At 36.3% G+C, this 14,486-nt stretch overlaps 1 long non-coding RNA gene across 1 annotated transcript; it reads left to right on the forward strand.

Annotated features, from left to right (window-relative positions):
• Positions 1 to 329: 329 nt before the first annotated feature.
• Positions 330 to 5,655, forward strand: LOC308194641. The gene is made up of 2 exons (XR_013950780.1): positions 330 to 1,244; positions 3,732 to 5,655. It is a non-coding gene; the product is annotated as an uncharacterized lncRNA (long non-coding RNA).
• The last annotated feature ends 8,831 nt before the right edge of the window (positions 5,656 to 14,486 follow it).

Here is a 14,486-nt window from a genome sequence, read left to right on the forward strand (position 1 = left end):
TAGTTCTCCTAGGTTTGTAAATGAATTTAGCATAAAAGGCTGGTAACACCACTGTATGAGAAACTGTTTGGACTTCATCTGCGGGAAGGAAGGATCAAAGTGATTTTGGTCACCTGCATTGAGGAAAGTTAAATTTGAAGCATATCTGGTGCATGGTATGATTGCAAGGGTGGCTAGGGGGCTAAGAGCCTTTTTTATGAGAGAAGCTCTGCTTATGTGGCCCAGCCAGATTAAAGCTGAAAGACAGCTGCTATCTAGTAATGTAATTTGTATCTGATACATGGGAGATTAAATACCAGGTGAAAGAGAAAGTAAGTGACTGGTTGTTTTTGGTCCTGGTTCACTTTCTGCTAAATTTGATAACATTATTTTCTTTTTTTCTTTATAATTCCAGTTCAGTGACTGTACTTGGAAACCAAAAAGGAGATAGGGGCTTTCTTTAAACTCCTCTGTATTCCAGAAAAGAAAACTTGCCACTAAATACTAGCATTATTTATTTATTTATTCCTTGAAATATAGAGATCTGGTTTCTTTTCTCCTTTGTGTGTAAAAAAAAGTGAAGTCTGTTTCAAACACTTACATCACAGTCTGATTCTTTCTTACCCTAGGGGTGCTAATTTACACTTACATTGGGCAGATACAAGTGCCCAAGTATAGAAAACTACCAGTGAAAAGACAGTTGTCCATACTTTTCTTATTCTTATATACGTAATACCCCAAGCTCCTTTTAATTAGTTTACACCTAGAGAAAGTAACACCTATTTAAAAATCAAACTATGAATAAAAATCTGTTATTTTCTGTATTTGAGAAATGTTTTTTCAGACTGCACTTATGAGACTATCAGACTCTTTATTGCCCCTATGTCTCCAAGCTCGTTAAAGATAGTCAAAGAAGCTGTAATTGGTCAGCAATTTCAAGTTTTTTTTTGTTTGTTTGTTTGTTTTGGGCTGTGTTTTTCTAACAGACACTTTTCTCAAATCTGTTTTCATACCATTTGACAATTCTAAAAATTAAAATTCATGTGTTTAATTAAGTTTAAATACACAGATGATATATCGCTCAGAAAGATACAGGACTGATCCTGATGGATAGATGCATATCCGAATTCCTAGATAGATGTGTTTCTTCTGTAAATTTTGCTGATGCACATCCATCTGAGCACCTGGCTTTATTCCTGAGATACTATTCATGTCTTCCTGAGGATCTGGATGAAAAGAATCAGGGTTTTGTCAGAAGGATTAAGGTAAGATCTACTGAGCCATCCACATTAAAAATAGCAATGTAGAATATCCCCACTCTGGCAGGTGTTTAAGCCAGAACAGCTCCAAAATGCATGTGGCACCTATTGCTAGTCACAATATTTTCCTTAATTTGCTTTTATGGGGGAATTTAGAGGGCTCCTTGTTTAAACAAAACCTACCCCAGTGTTCTGATCTCTACAGTGATATGCATATGAGGTAGAGCAGAGTCTAATCTCTACTAGTACCTGGAGGTGACTAGGACATTACTTCAAACTCTTCTACAGAGGAAATAATAATTTCATTTCAGAAAATATTTTCTTGTCTAGAATCTCCAAATTTTAAGAAAGACACAATTTGAAGGTGAGAAAATTTCCATCTCATATATTCTGCTTCTTATGTCAATGAAGCTCACCTTTAAATACTTTAGCTGCCTCCTGATGTGTAGGTGCAAATGTTATTCGTCTTAACATAATCCACCAGATAATTCACTTTCAACACTGTATTTGAGTAGTGAGATGGTGTATATATAGTATATCAGCTGTCATCCAAAGTAACAAATTATTTGAGAAGAGAATATTTATGGTCACTTGGATGGACAATCTGTCACAGACCAAGCAACTTTCTTATAGCAGGAGCTGCCTTTCCAGAGACTGCTAATGGGAAAGGAAAATGACTTTTTAAATTACTATTTAAGCGTAAGGACTCTTCAAACTTATTAAAAAAATTTAAAAGACAGTTTGGAGAGTTGATAGACCTTGGTGTAAAAGATAAGCTTGTTTGCACTGATTTGAAACAGAACTTTAATTGATATTAAACCCTGATAAGAGTAAAAAGGTATTTCACAAAAGGGAGCAATGAAAGAAAAAGTAACCTTTGAAGATGCTGTAAAAATTCTCTGCTATAAAAATAAAGACATTTAGAAAAATGCTGCATATGCATGAAGCCAACTACATATTCACAAGCTGAGAGTGATCTAAGAGCATTGTGTGAAGGTGCTGAGTCAATAAAGGAATGACAGCAGCTAATTTCAAATCCAGCCATCCATGAAAAAGCTTCATGTTTTATTTTGTTGTCCTTTTTTTCCTCTTCATAGCTGTTGAAAAGGTAGAGTTACGAAGCCATCTTTATTAGACTAGCCGCTTCTTATTGACCCTGCTTCAGCTTTATAATATTTTGCATAGCTTCTTGCTATATTCAAGATATCAAAAAATAAAGGGTGTAAGAACTTACAAGATAGCTTAATAGCTGCCCAGTTTATCACTGTCTTGCACTATATTGACATCACAGAAATATGACCTTGCAGAACACCCAGATGGCAAAAACCCCAAGAATAATAAAATACTTTTGCTCTGTACCTCTCCCTTTCTCTTTTTATAAAAACTGCATGTCTATACAGGAAAAAAAAAAAAAAAGGAAAGCACATTAAGTTTTTAAATCCAAATTCCTTCTCACTTATTTTATTTTTCCTTTGTAAGATGAGGAAGAGGAAACTAACCAATATAATACAATTTAATGAAATTTTGCTGATATTAATATAGCTTTTTCCAGCAAAACTAGATGCTCCAAGAAATATTAGACAGCACTAACAAGGATTTCAGTTTTTAATACAAAACTAAGTTCTTTATCTAAAACTCCTCATTTGGCAAATAGTGGCTATAGTCAATTGTGTAGCCAGTACCGTGCCCATTTTATAACGTTACAAGATTACAAGAGTGGAGATTTCCATCTTCCTCCCCTTTCTGAAACTATCATCTTCTGCCTAGATTGAGAAATGTCACTTAGGCTGGGAGACTGAGAACTCATTCCAATCCTGGTCTTGTTCATGCTCATCCTTGTTTGACATCAGGATAGGGATTTAATTATCTGCATGTAAGGGTGTAGAAGCATTATAAATGTTTTAAACATCTCCCTTGCCCCACAGTTGCCTCTTTTTCAGAATGGTGGGATGTGTATCTGCCAAGTTTCTAGTGAATAAGTGATAAACTGAGAAGGAACATCAGATGCTTGTTTCAGTGCTGGGACCCTCTTGCAGCTGCTGCTCTACTGTGCAGCCACCTCTGTGGGTGCTGTCTCTCCTTGCCTACCTTGAGGCTGCTGAGTACTGACTTTGCTGTTGGTATCATAACCACTGGTTTTGATGAGATTATTGGTTTGCAAATTGATCAGGTTTACCAGTGAGATATAACTTCCTGATAAACTATTCTTCCATGAGGCAGGATGTCCCTTCCTCCTGGCCACTGGATATGGAAATAGGGTCAGAAAAATCACTGGTTTTAATGGGGATGGCCAAAATTGGAGTAAAGGCTACTCCTGTTTATTTCTGTTGTGTGGGGGTGTTTTAGGGTAGAATATGTTCATGCTTTCCTCCAGAAGAAACAGATGGTTGGTAATGAAGACTTTGAGGAAAAAAGGGTCCTGAGACTTGATTCTCCATTGCTTTAACTTCCAGGTTGAGAATTTGCATATAATGCAGAATTTTCTATTTTCAGATGGAAAGCGCCTGATCTTTCAAAACTAAGAGCTAGCTCTAATGCTACCAGCCCTTGTAAACTGCCCTGATGTCACCATCCCTGTGGGTAGAAGAGGCATGGAAGAGGAGATGTACCCATTCCTCAGCGGCTCAGATGCTCAACCTGCTTGCAGAGGAGTGGGAACACTGGTGTTTGAAATGGGAGACCTCAACTGTAGTGATTAGCTGTGATAACAATCCTTCTGTAAAGGCAGAAAAGAAGGAAAAAGGACTGCATATTCCTGTGGTTTGTCAATCTGCTAGCTTGGAAGTGGGGGTGTTGGAAGGGTGAGCAGTTCTTGCTATCCCTTGCAGCATGCCATGGTACATAGTTGTCTGTTTGCACCATCATTTGATTTAGTACCACCTAATGTTCATCCTGATAACAAGAAGTACAGGAGAATTCAGAATTAAATGTGCTATCTGCAAACCCAGTGACCCACTTCCTATTTTATATAGAGGAGAAGTGTTTAAAAATATTATTTGTTCATTCTCCTCACAGAAAGATGTGTCAGGAAGAAATGGTTATGCTGTGAACAACATTTTAAAAAAGAAAAGCTAATATGATATGACAAATTATATGTAGAACTGGAACGAAGAAATAATTGTTCTTCTGGAGATTATTTTAATTGTTGCTTTTTGTCTTTCATATGCAAATGGACAACTGCTGGTGTTATTAACTGTTTTGCAGCTCAGAGGGGAACTTATTAGCTGCCTTGTTAGTAGAGTTCAGCAAAATGTCATCCTCAGACTGCAGGGAATTTTTCTAAGTAGGGTTTTGCAAAGATAACTGTTATTGCAGTTTAGAGTTCATACTCTTACCTAACTGAAATTCAGAGAAACAGATATAGTATGTACAATGTAGATCTTTCTGTGGAATTTTTAATTCACTAGATAGAGAATGCCTAGCCCTGGGATGATGCCATCTGCTTTATCACTATGTTCACTATCTGTGTATCTATGTATGGAGTGTACTTAATATTGTTTTCAATTAATTGCAGCCATCAACAAGGGCCTTTGAGTAAAGGTGGACATATTTAGAGGTCACAGGAATTAATGATGCTAACGTTTTCTTAAAATATTTTTTCTTCCTATGCTCATGTAACTGCCTGTCACCCTGGCTAATGTGCCTGTATCACTTTATGGTCTGAAAAACTTTTTTTTTTTCCCCCTCTCTATTTTATTGATTTGCTAAAAGAAGAAAGATCTTAAGGGAAGGGAAAATGATCTTTTAAGAGAACATTTCTACAAGAAGCCAAGTGTTGCCTCAGTCTCCTGTTTGCATAGTACTTTTTTCCTTATCAGCTATTTGCTTCCTTCTCCACTGTGCAGAATTAGACCAATTACAAACTGACAAAGAAACTAGAAAAAAAAACAAAAAAGGAAAAAGAAAAGGTCAAGCAGTAGTATCTCCCCAACTCAGCTCCTATCAACATTTATGATATCCTTTTATTGTATGTATTCTAATTGTCAGTCCAAGGAGGACGACTCAGCACTTAGACTGCAGGCCTCCAGATTGAACTGACTAACCTGAAGTTCACCCTCAACAATGTTAGCATAAATTAGAATTTATTTATTTATTTATTACAAGGAATAAGGAGGTTGAAGGTAAAACAGAAGAGAAGCTTTTATTTTGTCTGTATTGCGTCCAAAAACTCTGTTCTACAATGCTGATCCCAAAAGATGTAAAAATTCCCATGGAATGCAATGAATTTTTGCATTGACAAGCTAGTCAAATCTTTGACAGGTTTTATGATGCCACTGGTTATGTCCAAATATTAACATATTAAATTAAAATATATTTCTCCAAAAATTGAAAGATATGTTAAGAGAAATCTAAACTGATAATGATACTTTCACTGTCTTACATCTAAAATAATAAAACTGTTTTTCTCTTTGTTTGCTTCTTAGTGTTTCAGTAAAATGTTTTTCATTGTTGAAACCTATTAAATCACTTTTCTTGTGTCTTGTGTCTGGATTCTCTGCTGCCTGTGGATTGAGATCATAACACAATCTTTGCCTCAGCACTTGCACAATTTTCCTTTTCTATCTGGCCATGTATATTTACAGAATTTAGCATCACCATTAAGCTACTGAAAAATGGCAAGATACAATTAAAAATATAAAGGTAATAAGGTGTTAAAGGCAAGATACATCTTAATATCTTTATGGTACCAAAGACAGTATCTTCACATTTCCATCTGTCAAATGGCACCGGGTTCAACAGTAAAGAGGAAGAAGAGGAGCATGCAGAGGTACAGGCAAACATACATATTCACACAGAGTCTTGAATTCTTGGTGAATTTAAATGTCATTTCCTTGAGGCAAAGACCAAGTATGGGTAATTTCAGCTTGTCAGTTAAGTTGAAGAAAATCTGTGATGAAGCTTAATTCAGTCCTTTTTTCATCAACATTAAGCCTGGCTATAAGTTCATCTGAAAAGGATAAAAGATGTAGCTTAGAGAAGTAATAGATATGCATGATGTTTGGGGGCAGTAAATTACATTTGCTATTGTTGGTTAATTTTCATCTTGGGCCTGCTCTCAGTAAAACATGCTGTCAAAGCTGACAAGTGCCACTGATGTTTATTGTTTGTAACACACGATAGAAACTGAAAAGATGTCTTACCACATTTACTTAGTGATATTAAACAACCAGTAAGTGATTATTCTAATACTTTCATCATTCTTCAGGTGACTCTTACCCACGAGCAATTGATAAAAGACTATTCCACCTCTTGGGAGAGTGTTCTATTCTTTAGAGAGGTAAAAAGTACTGTGAAAGTAGATAACCCCAAATTTCCCTTGTTGGCCCTTTCATGAAGGAGCACTTGCTCAGGATGCTGAGGTATTTCTGCCTACCAGGTGAGATTTTGAAAGGATGAGACCTGGTTTCAGAAACACAGCTGTGCCTAGAAGGGCACTTGGCACCTATATTTATGTCCCTGAATTTTATCCTTTTTACCTAAAGAGAAGAGCTGAACAGATCTGTGAGGTGAGTTACCAATGGCAGCTGGCAGATATTTTGAGAGGCACAGCAGCCTAAAGGTTGGATGTGAGCCCCCCAGTCCCTTCCTGTTTTCGGGTTACAATTCATCTCTTACAACTTTAAGACATAATTTCAGAGGGGAAAAAAGCTACCATGTGTGCATGTAGAGCCTGTGGGTGTCTTTAATCTTAGGAACAACTAATTTTGGGGGTCTTGTTTCAAGCTCTTCATTAAACAGTTGTAAATTTTATTTATTTTTTTCCATGTCTGATATTTAATTCAAGGACAGGTGTCAATAGAAGTGTATGATACAGACCTTGGCAGCCTTTAAGGCTTTCTGGGAGCTGTTGTGAGGTGGGAAGTATTATTCACTGCCATGCCATGGCAGTTTCCTGCCGATTATTAACCACAGAAATCATGTGAAAGTCCTATTTTTTTCCCCTCAGTTTTTGGGATTAGCTAGTTAGAGAAACTTCATCTTTGGAGGGTTAATATCTTTCTGCCTTCCCTTGGGGAGAAAATAATGTCAGGTGTGGGTGAAGAGACAAACATGTGAAATGTGATGTCTTGGACAGAAAATAAAGTGATTAGTTCCTTATTAAAGGGCCAGAGAGAGAGGCTGTAACTATAGTAACCACTGCATATATGAACCACTACCCACCTCACATTAACCCACTCGGTTACAAAGATTTCAATCCATTTTTACTTGTTTGTACAGCTCTTCCTCTAACTAAAGAGGCTCCTTGTAAATAAATGTCCAATATGCATATATATATGCATTTGCATACACACACATAGATGGACAGCGAGAAACTGAGTTCATCTGTGATTAGCAAGACAGATGGGTGAATTCACCCATATAAATAGCTATCATCCATCATTTTTAATCACTTTTTTTCTTCTTGACTAATGGAAAAGTAATGCCTTAATGACTCAGGAATTGTGTTAATATTTAAGAATACTCGTATCTCTGTGTATATTTCCATTCTCTAAAACATTATATGTTTTATTTCAGCTGCTTCTTTCTAATAAAATACTAATAGCATTTTAAAATTGAGTAAATAGAGTCTGTCTCAGAAATTCTATCACCTTTATCAGAGTCAGTTTATAATCTCTCTTAGGTCAGCAATGCCATTAACCTGTTCCCCTGCACTCACTTCACATCCTCACAGCTGCATTAATGCATGATACTATGCTTCTACTTAGAATGAAATGACTTAACATTTAACCAGATGATATGATCAAACATAAATTTGAAAGACAAATTGCTGGCAAACGTTCTCCCTTCCAAGAAGGTCAGATCTAGGCTTACAGTATTCATCATCCTCAAACTGTCCAAAGTCTTCTGGTAAGTACTGAAATTGAAAAGCAAATGTGAGCTACACCTAAAGCCTTAGGAGATATTTCCAAATCGCACATTTTAAGGATCTTTATCTAGAAAGCCTGAAAACTTCTAGTCATCAGATCTTAACATGTTTTTTTGTTGTTGTTGTTCAAAACATTGTTATTGCCAAATAGCAAGTCCTCACATTTATTGCTGATAATGAAACCACTTACCAGCAATATTTCCATTAGCATTATGGAGGTCAAATTTCAGATGAAGTCCACCAATAAAGGGTCCTTTGTTCATGTCAGTGAGGTGGTGTTATAGAAACTGAAATGCCAGCAAGGATCAAATACGTTTCTACACACTTTTACAACAGAGAAATCTTAAAGCCTACCTAGTCCTACAATGATGCCCGTAATTTTGGTCACTGTTTCCTCTTTTGTCTTCAAAATGGAACAATACTTCCTGTGTGTTTCAGAATATATAAATGACAGATATCCCCTGTTTTCTGCTTTACTTTTCATAGAGGACTTCACTGTATTTTCTTTTTTATACTGTGTGAATTTACTGTCTATTTTTTCCCACTTCAGACCAGTCAATGAACAAGTGAGCAACTTCTGCTCTGGCTGAGATCATGCCAAACGTCTTGTGCATGTAAAGTGGTATGGTGGTGACATTCCTTTCAGTACAATATTCTGACAGATCTTTAACTTTTGCATACCTGACACCAAAAAGTGGTTTTGTATTTATGCAACTTCTGCCTTTTGAAACTGGGAATGGGAGTGGCTTTTGTTGTGACTGGGTGCATGTGGAAAAGGAATACTTTGAGCAATGTTATTATGGATCAGCTAGTCAGCCTTGACATCTGTAGTTATACCTTTGGGACTGAATCATACTATTTTTCTTCCACTAAAAACAGAATTTTGCAGAATTTCTAACCTAGTTTTACTGTCTTTATTCTCCAGCTTAATTAGACTTAGGGATTGCAATGTAGCTTGCTATTTACATCATCAAAAGAGTCTTCAAAAATAAAATATATATTTTTTTTGTTTTCCAGTCTCATTTTCTGTGAATTGCTTTTTTGATTGTTTCCTTTCATTTTATTTAATTAATTATTTATGTATGTATTTGCTGCCGGCCATGGTCCCTAGATACTTGCTTGCACAATGGACTCTGCTTAATGCTAGATCACTGTACAGCATGCACGTTGGGTTAGACAGGATATGTGAGGATTGCCCTTGAGCCTGGTAAAGTTACACTTTCAAGCTTAGAACACTCAATATAAGCTTAACTCCAAGATCTTTCACCAGCATGGTGAAAGACTGCAGTGATGTGATTCATACTGCTACTTATGCACAAAAGTGTTTGCATCTTGGGACCTGTCTGGCTTGAGGATCGCTCAGAAAATGGATGGATGGTCAAGTAGATGGATAGACGGATGGATTGATTGGGAAGGAAATGGACAGGGAGTGTAAGCTGAGCAAAGAGGAGCTAAAGCTGTGCTGAGTGTAATGATTCTGCCTGACATCTGAACACTGGTGGGGCATGGGAGTTTTCACATTGCTATTCTGCAAACCAAGACTAAATGCTAGAGGTCCTACTTTTGGCCTTTCCTAGGCAAAGGTAAATTTGAAAAGGCATTCAAAATTTCATTATTTAGGAGTGTTTTAAATTATTTACATAGTGTCACTATTCTTCGGAACTTTACATTATTTCTGAATAATCTAAAACAGACCATTGAATTTTTTATTTTATTTTTATTTTATTTATTTTTAAATTTATTTATTTTTATTTTATTTTTATTTTTAAGATGATTAAGACCCAAGGAAATGGCTTGAATCTGTGATAAGGGTGGTTCAGGCTGGATATCAGGAAAAGGTTCTTCATTGAGAGGGTGTTCAGGCACTGGAACTCAGGATATTCTATGATTCTATTAATGACGTACAGACAATTTAACAGTGAATTGTATTTGGTTCAGTTGAATAATGACTAAAAGTAGTTAGTCTTGGTAGCCTGTGGGGGAAAAAAAAAAAAACGTTGTCTCAATCTCCAAAGGTCATGTGCCGTAATAACACAGTAAATAGGAAACTAGCAGTTTTTACAGCAGTATCTTAAAGCTTTTATCCAGGTGTCTCTAGCATAAATGTTTCAGCAGCATGTATGTATAGGACTTGTCCTTGGATTATCTTGACCAAAGCACAATTCAGTTTCTAGTATTTTATTTCTTCTCACCTTCAACCTTTTCTTTCAGTACTCTTTCAAACAACAGTCAGCCCTCACTCTTAAATAACCATCACATTCAGATGGAAACAAGAACTTAATGGAGTCAAGAACTTAAAATACCCTTCAAGAGTCTCATTTTTTACACTGCAAATACACAACTTGTTAGATTCTAAGGAGAATCTTGACCATAACTCTTTTCCAGAGTTATAACATTCCTCCATACCTGTTCTCGACCATATTTAATGTTAGTTTCTGACCATTGCTGACTATTCATTAAATCAGAACAATTTGCCTTTGCTTTACTCTTACTGCAGTCAGAGAACTTTAACAGCTATGAAAAGCTCCAGTTTTGGGCAGAATCCTTGGAAACTATTTTGAGCCTTGGTTGTTATTTGTAGTCCCTTGGCCCTGCTGGGGTGCTGCTCTGTTTGCCATTGCTGCAGCTCAGCTAGAAAAGCTCAGATGACCTCCACCATCACTGCTTCTTTGCAAAGTGGGAGGCAGCACACATTCAAACCCAGAACTTCTGCCTGTTGTACACTTGTGCAGTAACACAGCTCCTGTGGGAACTGAAAAACGGACTCTCTGTGAGCTGTGTGTTTCCACAATGTTGTTAACTTTAATTCTTTCCTCTCTCCCCACTTTCCAAATGGTGTTATAACTTTTGAGCCCACTGAACATGACATAAGGGTAGAGATCTCAAAGATATGAAATTCCTTTTAGTTTTGTAGGTGGCTGGTGTGAAATGAGGGATTTAGTGCACTATCTGAAAGTCTGTAGTTTCTGAACTCTGGACTTTTACCTTCTGCTTTGTGTATTGATTGCCCAGGGCAATTCTCAGAAATAACATAAGCAGGGTCTGCTTCTTTCTCCATGAAGTACAAGGGAGCAGCAAGGGGTAGAGAACTGAGGAGAATACAACTTCAGGTTATGGAAATCTCTCAAATAGATGGAAGGCTGCAGTGTATGCTTTGGAAAATCTCATTCCATATTTTCCTCCTCAAATTCCCATTTCCAAAGCAGGAAAATCTGACCAAAACCAGAACCTTGGGAGTACTGGTCCTTGTGCTGAGCACAGAGATCATGAGTGTGGTAGAAGAGGGTTTGTAGATCGGGAGGAGATCAAGAGCAGTTTCGTGTCAGAGTGAAGGTACAGAGGGCATAGTGTGAGCAGACAAGAGTTAGGTTTGTTCTAGAAATATATGAATAAAGTCCATAGGAAACCAAAGTTTTCCTGTGCAGTAATAGCTTGTTCTTCACTTGCAGCTTTTAACATTAGATGCCATTATTTTAAAACAAAAACAAAGTGTATGCTTATGCTAGTAACTCCTTTGCCAGGTGTAACCCAGAATGAATTTTCTGATAACTGATTTCTGAAGTAATAGAAATGTTCACCTCAGATTCACATAACAGTGAACAAGCAGCAGCAGCAGCAAAGGCTGTGTCAGGGAAGGCCTTGGGAAATATGGATTTCACAGCATGAAATCAGAATATCCTTGGGAACGAAAAAGCATTCACACCTGAAAAGATGCTATAATAGGCCAGAAGCAAGTTTAAATTGAAATTTTGAAGATTGAGAATTGAGACGTGCCTATTTCGGAGAAGGAAAGAAAATGAAACAGTTTTATGTGAGGAGCCGTGAAGGTGGCAGAGGTTTATTAAAGAATATTTTCACAGAAAGTTGCTCTTGGATTTTAGTAGCGTAACTACCGAGGCTGCAGGCCGTGCAGCTACAACAGTGATGGAATACTTCAGAATAGATGGGAAGAGTCACAGGTGCACTGCTTCTGACTGGGTAGCTGTAAATGATGGATTACCCAAAGTAGAAAAATATAGACTGTCTACCTGCCCTTACTTTTGACTAAACCACGTGGGTGCACAACAGTGGAGGGGACTGAAGCAGTGAGCTATGGAAAAGCAAAGAGTTTAAATCCAAGATGGGAGGAATGCAGAAAAGGAAACAGGGATCTGCCATTTCATTCTTTGCCCAAGCCCATTCATATGGTCTCCAGTTGGGGAACTCCACATGGGGACTATACTAATAAAACCCAGATCACATGTGTATGTGGTAAAGGCTAACTACTCATCTTCATCCCAGAAGGTGACTGGAAAGTAAATGAGTAAACACAAACAAAATGTTCTTGTGCAGCAGGGCAGTCAACCAACATCACTCAAAAATGCATGAAGATTTTATTATTTTGGTTCTTCATTAATGTCCTCTTTGGAATTGTGCTTGGTTTTTGGAATATGTTGCTATGATGTACTAAAAGATTCACTTCACTTCACACATTCAAATATTGGAAAATAATTTTCAGGCCATAAGTCCTTTGCTAGCTTTTCTTACATATTATTGTTACAATTTATTTGGTATGATATGATCTGAAGCATATACTGTATTCTGTCCTCACATAAAATGCTTAATTAGTTCCTTAACAATCTGATGAGATTTGAGGTAAAAAGAAAAGAATTTCAAAAGTCTTCTCTTTTCCCTTTTAGAAAGAAAATTTCAAAAAATTGTAGAAAACATTTAAATCATTACGTATCTTGAAAGGATGGTTGATGGAGCTTCAGATATTCATATATGATAAAATACAGAGAATATAAGGGAACAGATAAAGTAGAGGAACAAATTAAATATCATTTTACTGAATAAAATGTAAAAAGAACAAGTGAAAAACTGGCAGATAATAATAAGAGAAAAATATTAAAGTATGAAGAGCAGTAGTCCTGTAAAGGCAGTATTAATTTTCTTAATGATGTAAGAGATGTATTACTAGAAAACTGTAGTGATGAAAGAAACCTACTTTTTTATTTATTTTTAAGCAAATATAAGATTACCAAGTTCTTAGAAATAAGAATGAACAAACTATATAACAGTTCAATATGAACTGCACATTAACCCTATTTTGCATTTATTTATTATGTTTAAAATACTTATAAAGTAGGTAACAAACACATTTGAACATCAAGCTTTCTTGTATGGTATTAGTAAAGTCAAGCCCTATTTTTCAGGATACTTTCAAGTACCTGTTTGTCGGTTTGTGTTCTTGGTAATATCTGTGATATAAAAAACAAATAAGCTTTAGAGCAACTAATAAGATGAACCCTGTTAGCTACAATGATTAATGCAATAAGGATAATTTGCAGCTAAAATATGCATGTGTATGCAAATTAAATAATATTAAAAATAAAAGTAACTTGTTTAAGTGTTTACATTGAGGAATTGGTGAACATGTTCAGATAAACATTACACTTTTTTAAAGTTACTTTTATATGAATAGGTATTTTGAATTACCTGCTGCATTTAATGTTCAAATTTATGTTTTAATGAAAATCAGAATGTCCCCTGGACACCTAGGAGAATCATATTGCCCCACACTTGTGTATGCTGTTATGCTGCATTAAGAGGTACAAGATACATACACACTATAGTTATTTGCTCTAGATATGTGCACTTATTGAAAACTAGCCCAGGAGTCTCACTTCTATGGCCAAAAGTATGAATATGCCAGTACTATTTCCTTGCCCCTCAACTGTGTTAAAACGGTCATCATTTTACTTTATGTAATTGTACCATAGTATCAGGTTAAACTTTTTTAACTAAATCAGTTACATTTGAAATAATATCCATTTAAAGGAATGTAAGAGGGTAATAGTACTTCCTAATCATAGCTTCATAATCACACTCATAACTTTTAGACTTTTCAAGTATATATGATCAGTGCAGTAGGGACGCACAGTATTTGTTGCTCTCGTGTTTAACTACAAATTTTACCTATGACTGGTGAGTAAAACTAAAATAAAATTGGTGCATCAACACCCGATTAAAAGAGAGCTTTTCACAGAAGAACTGTGCTTCTGTAGCCCTTAAACAGGTGCTTGTATGCACTTAATCTGCAGTCACCACCAACAATAAACTGCTTATTGCCTCTTTCAGTCTGATTTAAAGCAAGGCACACAGAGTGAATCACAGCTGGAGCAAAGATTATTTCCAGGAGAGGAGAAATTAATATATTAGTGGTTCAGAGTTTTCCTGTTATTTGCTTGTGAAAAGCAAAAGCGCTACCTCAACTCTAAATAATTAAAAGCAGAAAAAACGGTGCTTAAATGGGGCTTGCAGTGCTTGCTTTGACAAGCTCTGTATCACATTCCCTTCCACAAGCAACTTTGTTTAGATTGCCTTTAAAAAGATAAATT

The sequence above is a fragment of the Anser brachyrhynchus genome, assembly GCF_964034855.1.
Source record: "Anser brachyrhynchus genome assembly, chromosome: 4".
Classification (NCBI taxonomy): domain Eukaryota; kingdom Metazoa; phylum Chordata; class Aves; order Anseriformes; family Anatidae; genus Anser; species Anser brachyrhynchus.